We start from the raw sequence: 14,046 nt of genomic DNA, 5'->3' as shown, positions 1-14,046 counted from the left end.
TTTTTGCTTCTGTTATTTGATTTTTCTTCATTACATAACACTAACATGAATCAGATTCATGATTACTCTTGATTGCAGATGAAGAAATTAGGACCCCAGTGAACGCAACGGTTTGTCCATCACACAGTGGGCACTGAGGCCAAAGGCGGGACTCTAAGTAACGCTCCATTCCCCCCTCTTCTTTCAGTGGTTTGTGGTGTCTTTGTTATATGGGAGAAAAAGGCAGATGCATTCCATATTTCTTCTTATTTACATGATTTTCTGTGTTACCTAGATGCTCCTCCTGCTCTGACTTTGGGATGCTGGTTACTGGAAAAGCAGACATATGGACTCAAGATGTCCTACTGGGCTCCCACTCTGAGTCAGGAGTGCACAGAGGCAGCTGCACCATTTACAGCCTAATTGCTAGTGTCGTAGATCACAGGATGCCCAAAGTTCACCGGGAGGAGATGAAGATGTCAGAGAGGACCCCTGAAGAGACACATCAAAAGCTTCCCCTTTCTGACTTTCTTGATAAGGACTCCAAATGTGTACTGAGGGTTGTGTGTTGTTATGGCGACCAGAGGGGAACAACTTGGGATGTAAAGGAAGAAAATAAGTTGGAAAGAATCACATCTTCAAAATCTTTCCATATGACATATTTCTGAAATAATGGTACGTTGAAGGATGTGCAGGTAGGCTGTAGGGTGAGGGTGGACTTTGCAGAGTTAAGTTCCAATTTTCTTTTTATGAAAGAAAAAAGTGCATAGAGTCCAAGTATAAGCTCTGACACTCCAAAACCTAGTTTCATAGCTAGCCTCTGCTAATTCCCTGCACTGAAGTCTTGATGTGGTCACTTGATCACTCTGGACCTGTCAAAAGGAGATAATGTTCTGAGGATTAAATGAGTCCGCCATCACTTTACCAAGCATTCACATTGCGCATAAGTGGCCAATGCATTTTTGGTTCTCAGGATTTCCTTTTTTTCATAAGAGGAGTCCAGCCTATGGATAACATGCAGGTTCAGGAGTCAATCTTTTTTTAGTCACCTGATGCTGGGCAAGCCACTCACCTTTCCAAACCTCAACTTTCCCATTTGTAAACTGGGGATATTTGTATTGGATATTTCATAAAGCTTCCTTAAAATAATGGAAAAAATTCCCTTACATGTAAGAAATCTAACACTATCTACCATATTGTAAATGCTTAACAATATGAGCTTTTATTATTCCAGGAAATTGTAACTAGCAAGGTGACAGGATATAGGGAGAGGGGGTGGATAGTGAAATAATGGTTCTCTGTTTTGCTTGAAGCAGGATTTTTCTTCTAGAATATGAATTGCTACTAAAGAAAAATAATCTTTGAATTTCCCCTTATCCAGTCTTACAAACTATTATAGAAACAGTACATATGAAAAAATGTATTTGTAGAAAGAATATCTTTATCATCGTATCATATATAATGTTGAACTATTATCTTAATGATTGCCATGAGAACATTTAAAAATACCCAACAGCTCTCACTGGTCAATAATTATATGGTGAAAATTATATTGAAAAAGGATTAAAGTGCAATGTCTCTCAGTTCCTTAAATTGAAATTTTATGACTCAATGGTTATCACCTCATAATGGTATATTCTTTGTATGTACATTGAATTGATGTTCTTAACTATTCACTGCCTTCCAAGAGCCAAGCACGCATTCCTGTTTTGATGATGCTGTATTTGGCCATATGACATTTTGATCAAGGGCAGGTTTTGAGAAGACATGTGCGTTATCTGGCACATTACTCATAACCTGAGATCCTGCTTTCTGCTATACAGCAGCAAGTTCTAGAGAATGAAAGGCCTCTCTTTCAGAGGAGTCACATGTAACCCAAAAGTGCCAAGCAGAACCTGGCAAAATCAAAACAGATCTGCAGCTGTCTTCAAATGTGAACCATAAATTGAATATTTGCTTTTGCAAGCCACTAGGAGTTAATGGTTGGTTGTTGTTGCAAAAATCAAACAATAAATATATAACTATATATAGAGGAATTAATATTCCTATTTGGCAGAGGAGCAACAAAATCAAATATGGTAAATAACTTGCCACAATAATTTTTGGTCAAATCGGGATTCAACTCAAGATGATCTGTCTCTAAAATGTTAGACAACATGGAATACTGTAGTCTAAGGATGGAATCTATTAGGGAAAGCTCTATAATGTGAGGTTTTAAAGGTGAAACATGGACAAAATCTAACATTTCATATGCTCCCACCTAAGAATGCTCAATGTATTTATTAAAAAAATAAATGAAGCAAAGCACATATATTCTGGACAGATCCAAAAGAACATAATAAATATTGAGAAAAAATAAATATTTCTAGGGCCAAATCTTTTGTTAAATTGCATTTATGTAGGTGACCCAGACACACACACAACAAAATCTATACTGAATTCCACTCAAACTGGATTACATTCTCATGGAGGAATTGCTGTTTGGCTTAGTGGCTAAGATGCCTACGGCCCATATAAGAGTACCTGACTTTGATGTCCAACTCTGGTCCCGACTCCAGCTTCCTGCTAATGAAGACCCTGGTAGGCAGTGGTTATGGTTAAATAATTGAGTTCCTGGCATCTGTGTGACCTGTACTGAATTCTCAGCTCCTGGCTTCAGTCTGGCTAAGCCAGGGCCATTGTGGGTATTGGGAGAGCCAACCAGTGAATGAAAAATATTTCTTCCTGTTTAAATCTATCTCTCAAATAAATAAATCAAATATTATTTAAATTTGTAAGGAGAAAAGAAGTCAGATTTTTAGTTAAATTCCTTTCAATTCTTAGCAAAGTCCCCACGGACACTTCTGTATAAACTGTGGCCTTAAGAAAGGCCTCTGGGCCTCCTTGACTTTCTCTAGTTACCCCTGCTTTGAGGATTTCTCTTCATTTGAGAAATGAATAATTCAGAGTTAGAAACTCTACAGTGAGTCTCAAAATCCCCAGCCTCCCAACTTGGTCATATCCTCATTATGGGAAAAGCCATTCCAAAAGGCAAACAGCTTTTCATAATTGTTATTTAATGGATATTGCCTGCTCCTGGGATTTCTTCCTCAGTATCTATTTGTAATTCAAAGGTCAGCATAATACCACTGGCATACACAAGGATTCTAAGAGATTTGTTCTTCCTGATTGAAATTCAGATACAGTGACACAGTAGATTAGTCTAGTTGCCTCTTTGGTGGTGTGGGTCATAGTTAGCAGGAATCTCTCCTTATCATAATTCTGGGTGAACCCAGTTACTAGAAAAGACCCATGAATGTGGAATACAGCTGGAATACTCGTAGGGCCTAAGGGGGATATCGCCAAGCAGGAAAGCTTCCTATTCTCCTATGGCTATTGTCTCTCCCGTTAACTGAGCCTAATATCGCCTAAATGTGTTTCTCCTTAAGATAATTTAAGCAGGAAAAGGTGGCCCCAGAGAGTATTTTTGGCCTCATGCATGTACGTATTTGCTGGATTTATATGGCACTCTACACTTAATTAGTGATGGCAGTCTCATTTCAAGATATTATACATTGAAATATTATTCAACAAGAAAGCTATTTTACCAAGTGGGCATGCATGATGATTATTTATTAGTTTAAAATACCTCCCTTTTTCCCTTCTCACCAAACGCCACTTCCATTTTGAATAAGCTAGAAGCATTCATACACTAAGTTTATGCATAAAGATTGGCTGCTTTCAGGTACTTGTAGCTTGAGCTGTAAAGGAGAAAAACATCATAAAAGTCACAGCATTTATGGTAAATGCTTGTTTACCTGAAAAACGGAGGCAAATTAAAAATCACAAAGGACAAATGCCAGCATGGATTGGATATGTGTGTGTATGTATGGGTGTGTGTGAGGGTGTGTGACTATGTATGTGTGTATGAAAGAGAGAGAGGGAAAGACAAAGAGTTTTCATTTTCTTCTTTCTATTCTATTTTATAGCGTGATATTTGGAGTTCACCGTTGAGGTTATTTCCAATCAAATTTCATTCAACCCTAGCCCAATGTATAGGTTGTTAGCATGGATACTACTGGGTTATGGGCCACATATCCTGTAGGTTTAAATGGAGGATATAAAACTCACTTCTATAAGGTCAAAATAATTCCTCCTCCCCCAGAGAACATGATAGTAATTTTGAAGACAGAAGTTTAAAAGGGAGCAGTCAGCAGTACTTAAAATAAAATCTAAGAGAGCAGTTCAAATTTTTGAACACAACAGACAAGGTCATGGGATCAGTTTTCTGCATGAAACTCTGACCCTGATGGCACGCACTGCCTTCCAATACCCTTCACCCTGCATAGCATCATCACTTCACCAAGCAGTCATGTTGATTTGTTGGCTTTTGTTCAGATTACAGCTTACACATTGAGGGTGGATGAGTCTGAATCAGAGGGTAGACATTTTGTTTCTGAACCTTAAATACCCAACATTTTAAAAGATGTTAGCAGAGAAAGCTTTCCTTAAGGTTAACAGCAACTGAAAACTGTCATACAGAGGGCTCACCATGTGACAGATGCTGTGTGAAGAGCTTTACATGCATCATCCATGATGTAGAGATCAAAGCTACATAAAAATCTATTGCACACATCATGGGTCACTGTGAGACACTTATCATTTATTATCCAGTGGATCCTTGAAAAGTGTCTAAACTCACTGTTGCCAATTTTTCTCCTCCTGTTCTCACTTTCAATTCACTCAGATTATCACCTCCTTCATTTCAATCTAACTGCTTTTGTCAAGGTCACCAGTGGCTGCTGTGGTGGTAAATCCAAGGGTATTTCTTAGAATTCATCTTTCTTGACCTATCAGCAGCATTTGATGCACTTTTTGTTGCTTTTAATTTGTCATTTCAATGGAGAATAGAATGAAAGTGTGATATGAGACAGTTCCTGAGAAATTTCAGTTGGAACTCTCCTTCTGAAAAAAAATAAAAAGATATGCTGGCAAAAGTAGGGCATGGAATGGACAGAGAAAAAAACAAGCAGAAAAAATGGCCATGAAGTGCCATGAGGCTGATCTAAGGCTTCAGGAAAGCTCTCTAAGACATGGATGAGCCATGTGGTAAGATTAATGTTTCCCATTCCCTTGGAAAACTTTGTGTGAGGAAAAATAATAATAAGCATTCTTATTGAAGTTTATTTGTGTGCTAGGCACTGATTTAAATAAATTATATGCATTAATTCATTTATTCTTGGGCAATCCAGATTCTTATGCCCATTTGACAGATTGAAAACTGAAGCAAACAAAAGTTAAAAACATTCTCAAGGTCATTTGTTTAGTAAGTCAATGTGTCATGATTTGGACCAAGATAATGATAACCATTGTCCCTATTTCATAGCATTTGAAGTCAGCCATTTACCCGGGAACATCTGAGCAACATGCTGAAAAGTTAGATCCTATGAAAATGATTAAAAATACACACACATACAATAATACATGGTTCAGTTGTGTTACATTCAGTTGTGTTAACAGAAGTGTGCTACACTGGAAATTTTCCAGCCACTTTGCCATGTGCTTCAAATGGGTTCACTTAATTCTCACAACAACCCTGTGTGGTATAATTACTGATATATTCTCCATTTTACAGATGAAGAAACTGAGTCACAAATGATTGTCCCTGGATCACAGAGCTCATCGGCACTGAGTTTAATAGGCATCTGGGCGATTCTATTTTCTTAATGCTTTGCATGTATATAATTTAATAATAAAAATAATAAATCCATGTATTGTGACTCTTTTTTCAGTTAGGAGGTAATTTTAAAATGTTGTACATACTTAAAAAAAAAAAAAACTTGAGTCTATTGGTCTAAAGAAGGAACCAAGAAAGCTTTTCTATAAATGGTCATACAGCAAATTTTGTGGCTATGCCGTCTCTAATCTAGGTACCCATCACTGCTGCTGCAGCAGCCAGGCAGCCACAGAAATTACACAAACGAATAGGCATGGCTGTGTTGCAGTAGGACTTAGATGACAAAAAGTGGTGGCAGAATGGATCTGGTTAACGGGCTATAGTTTCCTGACCCTACACTAGTGCAGTGAAACTGGTGCTGTTTTGTTAACTAGTATCCTGTTTAATGAGAATAGCTCAAAGCAGCTTCATGACTGTAACAGAATTTTACTTGATCATAATGCAACAATTCTTACTTTTGTTTTGAGAATAAAAATCTACCTTTTTTAAAGCTAGACACATGGTGGCCTGGAGTTTAACCTGATCCCTTGCAATAAGCTATGACCATGCAATAGATTCTCATTAATGAGATATAAGCAAATGTTATATGTATATCTTCTAAAAATTACTTGCATAAGGAAAGAGAATATACTCTGTCTTGTGGGCTGATCTATAGATATAATTTCTGGAGTTCCAGCAGCTATCTTGAAGCAAGAGGTCACTTTTAGAAAGAAACCACACCTGGTGCAGCAGAAAGATGTAAGAAACCCATGTCCTGAAAACCTTGGGCAGCAAGGCATCCTATATCTAGGATTCTTTTATATGAAAGAGAAATATAACCTCTATTTTTGTAAACTTGCTACTATTTGAGTTTTCAGTCACACTTACCTAATCTAATGCTGCTTGTGGCAATGGCCGTGTGTGTGTGTGTGTGTGTGTGTATCCCTCTTAACTACTCATATATATATATATATGATGCACTTGTTTCATGATACTAGGAAGATGACAGGATGGGAAGGTGTTGTGACCTAAGAAAAGAACTCTGAACTTGAAATCATAAAACCTGGCCTTGCTGCTCACTGTGTGATTCTTAGCAAGTTGTTTTAGCATCACTGACAGTTTCCTTATTTGTAAAATAGGGTGGCTACAGCTAATTCACAGCCATGCTGTAAGGCTAAAGCAAAATAAAATATGTGAAGATGAGTATATAGTAAACATTTGTAAAATATATAGATGCATATAAATATGTATATAATTGTATTAATGTATATAATTTTTGTGACTATTGGAGATATACTCATATATATGGAAAGACAGTGATGAACACTGAAGTATTAACATTAGTTACCTCAACACAGTGAGATTAAAGACAATGTGAGGGACAAGCATTGACCTGTGTCCCATATTGATATGCCTACATTCAAGTCCTGGCTCCATTCCCAATTTCAGCTTCCTGCTAACATGTATCATGGGAGGCAGCACTGGTGGTTGGAGTAATTGAGTCCTTGCAAAAGCTGGATTGATTTCCTATTTACTGGCTTCAGCCTGGCGTAGCCCTGGCTGTTGCAGATATTTGCTGAGTAAAACAACGGATATGGGGTCTCACTCTGTCTCTGTGTCTCTGTGTCTTTTTCTCTAGCATTCAAATAAATTAATTTTTTTAATTTCAAAAAATACATATAAGTGTGAATGGAGATTTTGATTTTATCTTTACATATTTATATATTTATTACAATGAGCATATTTACAAAATAAAATAACGAGCGCAAATAAAGAGAACTGCATATGAATATGTATGCAAATATGTATATGTATATGCATATCTAGCATGATAAAAGGCAAATACAGAACCCATATTTGCTGAAACCCAATATGATAAGCTTCAGGAAACATCAGTTATTGCAGATAATTTTCTTTTGACTCACAAGAGGAAGACAGAAAGTAGAGAAGGGAAATGTAGGGAATTTAACTAAGGGGTATTCTCTCAAGTATGATTACTCTGAATATATAATAGTCAAACTATATGACTCACTTTTTCCTGAAGGTTTTTAGACGTTTTTGGGCTCTGCATAAATTGACCTATACTGTTCCTTCCAACATGGAATTTTATTCCCAGCTTCACACACTTTGGCTCATTTTTAAACTCTAATATCTTTTTATGAAGGCTTTTCCAGTTCCCTCAACTAGGATACCATTCTTTGTAATTCTCCATACACTAAAAAATGCCTACCATACTATCTTATAGTTATTTACTTATATGTTTTTATTCCAATGTAGAATGAGCATCAAAGACATCTCCTCTTTCTCACTCATTCATTCCAAGTTCTTTTTTAGTGCCTTTACATCAGATGAAGTTTTATATTCAGGGATTATAGTAGTGGACAAAATAGACAATCATCCTCCCCTCATGAAGCTTGAATTTCACTGTGGGAGACTAAAACATAGATACAAAGTTAAATATCTATACAATATCCGATTCGGACAAGTGTCAGTGGGTGAGAAGGGTTCCAGGAGGGGATGATTTTGAGTTTTAATTTTAGTTTTAAGAGTTCTTTCTTTTAGTGGAAGAGAGATAGAGAAGGGGAAAGAGAGAGAGAGAGAGCACATGTGCTCCAATCTGACAGTTTACTCTCCAAGTTCCTGCAATGGCTGGGGATGCCCTGAAGTTAGAGCCAGAAGGGGGAAACTCAATCAGGCCTCACACGTTGTTGGCAGAACAATTACATGAGCCATCCCTGCTGTCTCACAGGGTCTGCACTGGACAGAAGCTTAAGTCAGGAGCTAGAGAAGGATGTTGAACCCAGGCACAAGTGTGGGACTCAGATGCCCTAACTGCTAGGCTGAATGTTCATCCTCAGGACATACATTTTAGGTAGAATATTTTTCTTGTCCCAACTGCTCCACATCCTATCCAACTCCCTGCTAATGTACCTGGGAACGCAGCAAAAAATAGCTCAAGTTCCTGGGCTCCTGCACCTTGTGTGAGACATAGAGGAGGCTCCTGGCTCCTGGCTCCTGGCTCCTGGCTCCTGGCTTAGGCTCAGCCTTGTGGCCATTTGGGAAATGAGCCAGCAGATGGAAGATCTCTGTCCTCTCCCCCCTCTCTCTGTAACTCTGCCTTTCACATAAATAAAGCTTTTGAAAAAAAATTCAGTTCTTAAATGAAGTGTTGTGAGAGAAGCAAAAAAGGATGCTGTGTGTTTCTTGGATTCTTCTTTAAAAGGTTAAAAATCTTCCAAAAACTTCTAAGACACTGAAGAACAGGGAGGAAAGACCTCCCTCCACGTGTCTAAGATGTTTTAACAGTGGTGAATTATGGTACTGAGGGTATCTTTAGAGTGCTTTAAAAGTCACTGCAAGAGTATTTTCACTTCACATAATACAAAACACAGCTTAGATTAGCAAAAAACAACATCAAAAATGTTTATAGAATTTTAATATCAGGGCTGGTGTTGTGGTGTAGTGGGTAAAGCTTCTGCCTATAATGGCAGCATCCCATGTGGTTCATGTCCTGGCTGCTCCACTTCTAATCTAGCTCCCTCCTGATAGCCTGGGAATAGCAGCAGAAGATGGCCCAAGTACTTGGGCCCCTGCCACTCATGTGAGAAGCCCAGATGGATTTCCTGGCTCCTGGCTTTTTCTAGCTCAGTGCTGGCCATTGAGGCTGTTTGCAGAGTGAACCGGCAGATGAAAGATCTCTCTGTGTCTCTCCCTCTCTGTCTATAATTTGGACTTTTAAATATATAAATAAATCTTTTAAAATAAGAAATTTTAATATCAGTGATTTGGGAGAAACATTCTGTGTGTTTGTATAAATTTTAGATGACGTAGTATATCTTTGGATAGCATATGGTTATGTTAATATCATGTAAAATGATGACAAATAATGTTTGCTACCTTTCTTGTTAAAAAGGATAATACAACTAAATTTAACCATGATGGCTATTTTGCTAGTGGGACTTCTAAATATTCTGTGAATCATTTTGATAGTTCACATAAAAGAAAAATAAAAAGCTTGTAAGTATGATAAAAATCTTGCATTATTCTCCAGAAAAGGAGTGTTGGTGTAATAGGAAACTAAAATTTGATACATTACTTCCAATCACGGTCTTTACATCACTTTTAAGACTGTAAAGCACATGTAGTCAGGCCCCTGGATCAAGACTGTTTAGATTTGACACTGGGATTGTTCTGGAACATCTTTTTTATTTTTTTAAAGAGCTGCTAATTATTTATTTATTTTTTTATTTGACAGGTAGAGTTATGGACAGTGAGAGAGACAGAGAGAAAAGTCTTCCTTCCGTTGGTTCACTCCCCAAATGGCCGCTATGGGCTGGAGCAACGCTGATCCGAAGCCAGGAGCCAGGTGCTTCCTCCTGGTCTCCCACGAGGGTGCAGGGGCCCAAGTACTTGGGCCACCCTCCACTGCCTTCTCGGGCCACAGCAAAGAGCTGGACTGGAAGAGGAGCAACCGGGACTAGAACCCGGAGCCCATATGGATGCCAATGCCGCAGGTGGAGGATTAACCTAGTGAGCCACAGCGTCGGCCCCCTCTGAAACATCTTATTTGAATAGTACTTTAAAGGGCAATCCTCTCCCCATGTAAACCTACGTTATTTTATTTAATAGGGATTTCTGCTCCTTTTACAGTCATTTCAACAAGTATTTGCAGCTTCTTCTATGCCTTCACGAGCATTCCCCTCTAAGGGATCAGAGGTCATGCAGACAGAAAAACAAGGGGCACCTGGCCTGGGCTTCCTTTCCACTCTGCACACTTTGTGTTCTCTTCCTCTGAACAAGATTCCAGGTTATAGTCTACAGACCCTTGCCATTGGATACTAATGGGGGGAGGGTTGAGTACTAGGAACTCCAGTTGTTCATGCCATGTCTCTAGTCAAACACCATCACTGTTAATCTCCATCTGGTTGATACCTGAGATCATCTCTCAATTGGAACAGATCTCAAGGCAGGTGTGATGGGTCAACTTGACAGGACCACAGACAAATGATCACATAGTATATTAATTATTCTGTGGAGGTGACATTGGATGAGATTAACAATTAAATCAGTGCACTTTGAGTAAAACAGATTACCCTCTCTGTTATGGATGAGCCTCAACTAATCAGTTGAAGGCCTGAATAGTACAGAAGACTAACATCCATCAACAAGAAGGAAATCTGCAGCAGAAAGCTCTTAAACTTGAACTGTGACAGTGACTCTTCCCTAGTTCTCTAATCTACTAGCACATCCTGCAGATCTTGGAAAGGTCAGCTTCTATAATTGCTGAGACAATTAAAATCTCCCCTCCTCTCTCCCTCCCTCCCTCCCTCCCTCCCTCCCTCCCTGTCTCTCTCTCATCATGTGGGTATGTATGCATGTGTGGATGACTGTACTTTCAGTATGTCCTCCACATGGCTATACCTATATGCAAAGAAGCTGTTATGCACATATACACACACAGATAAGATTTTATACATATATATATATAGAGAGAGAGAGAGAGATTTTGTGTCTGTATAAATATTTTTTTCCTATTGATGTCCTATTGGTCGTGTTTCTCTGGAGAATACTGATGAATACAGTGAGGCTGAGGGACTTAACTACTTATCAATTGTCAAATCTCACAATTAACCCAAAGTAAGTGAACTCAGTATATGAAAGAGTTATCTGCACCCCTGTATTTATAGTATCTTAATTCACAACAGCCAAGATAGAGATTCAACCCATATGTCCATCAACTTATGACTGGAAAAGGAAAATGTAGTACATGTACACAATGGAATACTATTCAGTTATAAAAAATAATAAAATCCTATCTTTTGTTACAAAATATGGGCAATTGGAGACCATTATACTTAGTGAAATAAGCCAAACCAACAAAGAAAAATATCATATGTTTTCTCTGGTTTGTGGTAGTTTATATGTAGAATACAAAAAATGTTATTTATGTGAGTGAAATTGACATGTTGAGATCTGGTTATTGTTTATAGCCCTTGTCTATATTCCTATGGAACAGTGGTCTTTCTACCTTCTACCTGTTGAATTCTTTATTTAGTAGAGTAATAAGCTTGTGACTATAAAGTTAGTTGAAGGTATGTTATAAGAATTAAAAAGAAAACCAAAAAAAGGAAGGAAGGAGGAGGGAGAGAGGGTAGAAAATACCATCAAATACATATTGAATACATGAAATCTGTTCTCTATATAAATTTTAAAAATTTTTAAATAACCAATTGCTTATATTATAAAACTAAGTAATAAATCTGAAATTTTCTACATGGTACCAATGAGTTACAGATATTCTCATAGAGATGCAAACCTTCACTTCAAGGTAAATTTACACAGCCTTTGCTCAAAACCATGCTGCGCTCCAGTGATCCAGATAGATCCATATTGTGATCAAATCATCTAGGGGTATCACTGCTTTTGATAAACTCCTGGATATGTTAAAATTCAACAAAATTCAATCTTCAACAAAAATTTGACTGTATTTTTAGGGCTCTTCAATTGGTTAAGTATAATCAGAAAAATCTGACAACAAAGATAAGCCATGGGAATCAAGTTGAAGACATACTTCAAAGTTTAAAATTCTCTTAAGGTTTAAGTTGCTATTTTTTAAGATTTATTTATTTATTGGAAAGGTGGATTTACAGAGAGAGAGAGAGAGAGGGCTTCCACACATTGGCTCACACTTCAATTGGCCAAAATGGCCAGAGCTGAGCTGATCCAAAGCCAGGAGCCAGGAGCTTCTTCTGGGTCTCCACGTGGGTGCAGAGGCCCAATGAATTGGGCCATCTTCCACTGCTTTCCCAGGCCATAGCAGAGAGATAGATCAAAAGTGCAGCAGGCGGGACTTGAACCAGCGCCCATATGGGATGTTGGCACTGCAGGCAGCGGCTTTACCTACTATGTCACTGTGCCGGCCCCTAGGTTGCTATTTTAATTCTACAAACAACTGTATAACTAATTGCAGATGTTCCCTGGATTTAAGTTCTAGGTGTACATTATACTTGTAGTTTTAAAGAATAACAAGACTCAAAGGAGGAAGAGATTAATGGACAATATGACTTTAATGAATACAAATATATATTGCAATTTCACAATGGCCAGAGTAAGATGATCAACAACAAGTCTAATAAGTTGCAAAAGCATGAGGAATTTTATGTGATTCATAAAACTGTTGTTCCAGAAAGGTTCTCATAATCCCACATCTGATAAAAACATTCAACATTGCAGCCAAGTGGGTTGGACATCTTAGGTTTCCTTGAATTCTATTATCTTTTTATTAAAAATGTGTCATAAGTTCCATAAATGACTCACAAGTTGTATTTTAGATTAGTTTACAAAGACATTTATGGATGTACCAAATGTCAATAAGGGAAAGGGGGACTATATGGGGAAAAAAAATCTAAGCAGTGTAGAGAGGGAGTGAAAGGAGCAGAAATAGCCCTGTTCCAGTAATCCATTGCTGTTCAAATAAGCACACCAAAACATAGCATCTTCAAAGGAAACTATTTTATTGGCTCAGTAGTCTCAACTTCAGTTGGGTTCAGGGGGATGGTGCTTCTGCTAGTCTTATCAGTAAATATTTATGTGCTTGTATTCAGCTGGAAGGTCTGGTTGGAGCTTGACTCCACTGACACAGATGTTTGAGCCTGTCTCTGAATATAAGGTAGTCTTGAAACCTCTTTCTCTTTCTATGTGATGTCTTCAATAAGATAGTAGGATTTTTTAATGTGATAGCTTGAGGCTTTCAAGAGGGCAAAAGCAAAAGCTTCCAGATCTTCTCAAAGCTTAATCCTGAATTGACGCAGTGTCTTTTCTACCACTTTCTATTGATTATGGACCCTACCAGGAAATGAGAGGAGGGTTCTACATGAAGGAATGACTACCTAGAAGGATTATTCATTACAGATCACCAATAAAATAGATAACCACAAGGAGAGCCATGTAGTCCTGGAAGCTATAGGATAGGTTGAATAGCCCTTATGTAAAATGCTTGGGACCAGAAACATTTTTAAGGGTTTTCTTCCTTCCCTCCTTTCTCTCTCCTTCCCTCTCTTCCTCCTTTCTTCCTCCTTTCTTCTTTTCTTATTCTTTTTTCTTTCTTTTCTATTTTCTTTTTTCTTTCCTTTTTTCTACATTCTTTTCCTTCTTCCCTTCCTTTTGGATTCTAAAATATTTGCATTGGCAGAATGAGAAATGTTGGGGACAGACACAAGTCTAAATATGAAATTCATTTATTCTTGATATAGACACATGGCTTGAAGGAAATTTCATATTGTGGGGAGCAACTGGGAGCAACTCGGACTAGACTAAATTACTGGAATTAAAACTTATTCTATGCATCTGCTTTCCCGGAATATGGCGCTGAG

General features: G+C 37.9%; 1 protein-coding gene and 1 long non-coding RNA gene across 13 annotated transcripts in view; one reads left to right on the top strand and one right to left on the bottom strand.

The window, feature by feature from the left end:
• LOC103350600 (uncharacterized) overlaps positions 1 to 5,730 on the top strand; it is a 149,433-nt gene extending 143,703 nt beyond the window's left edge. The window contains exons 5-6 of one of the 3 annotated variants that reach the window (XR_016232286.1): positions 275 to 654; positions 5,594 to 5,730. This is a non-coding gene — a long non-coding RNA (uncharacterized LOC103350600). Of the gene's footprint in view, positions 1 to 274; positions 5,560 to 5,593 lie in introns of those variants that run through there. The other 2 variants (XR_016232287.1, XR_518572.5) reach the window with 2 other exon arrangements.
• The window catches only part of GRIK1 (glutamate ionotropic receptor kainate type subunit 1), a 431,814-nt gene that overhangs the window by 292,692 nt on the left and 125,076 nt on the right, over positions 1 to 14,046 (bottom strand). The window lies entirely within an intron of this gene.

The sequence above is a fragment of the Oryctolagus cuniculus genome, chromosome 4 (assembly GCF_051225735.1).
Source record: "Oryctolagus cuniculus isolate XC-2025 breed Fujian yellow rabbit chromosome 4, ASM5122573v1, whole genome shotgun sequence".
Lineage (NCBI taxonomy): Eukaryota > Metazoa > Chordata > Mammalia > Lagomorpha > Leporidae > Oryctolagus > Oryctolagus cuniculus.
This window is presented reverse-complemented; position numbering and strand designations above follow the sequence as displayed.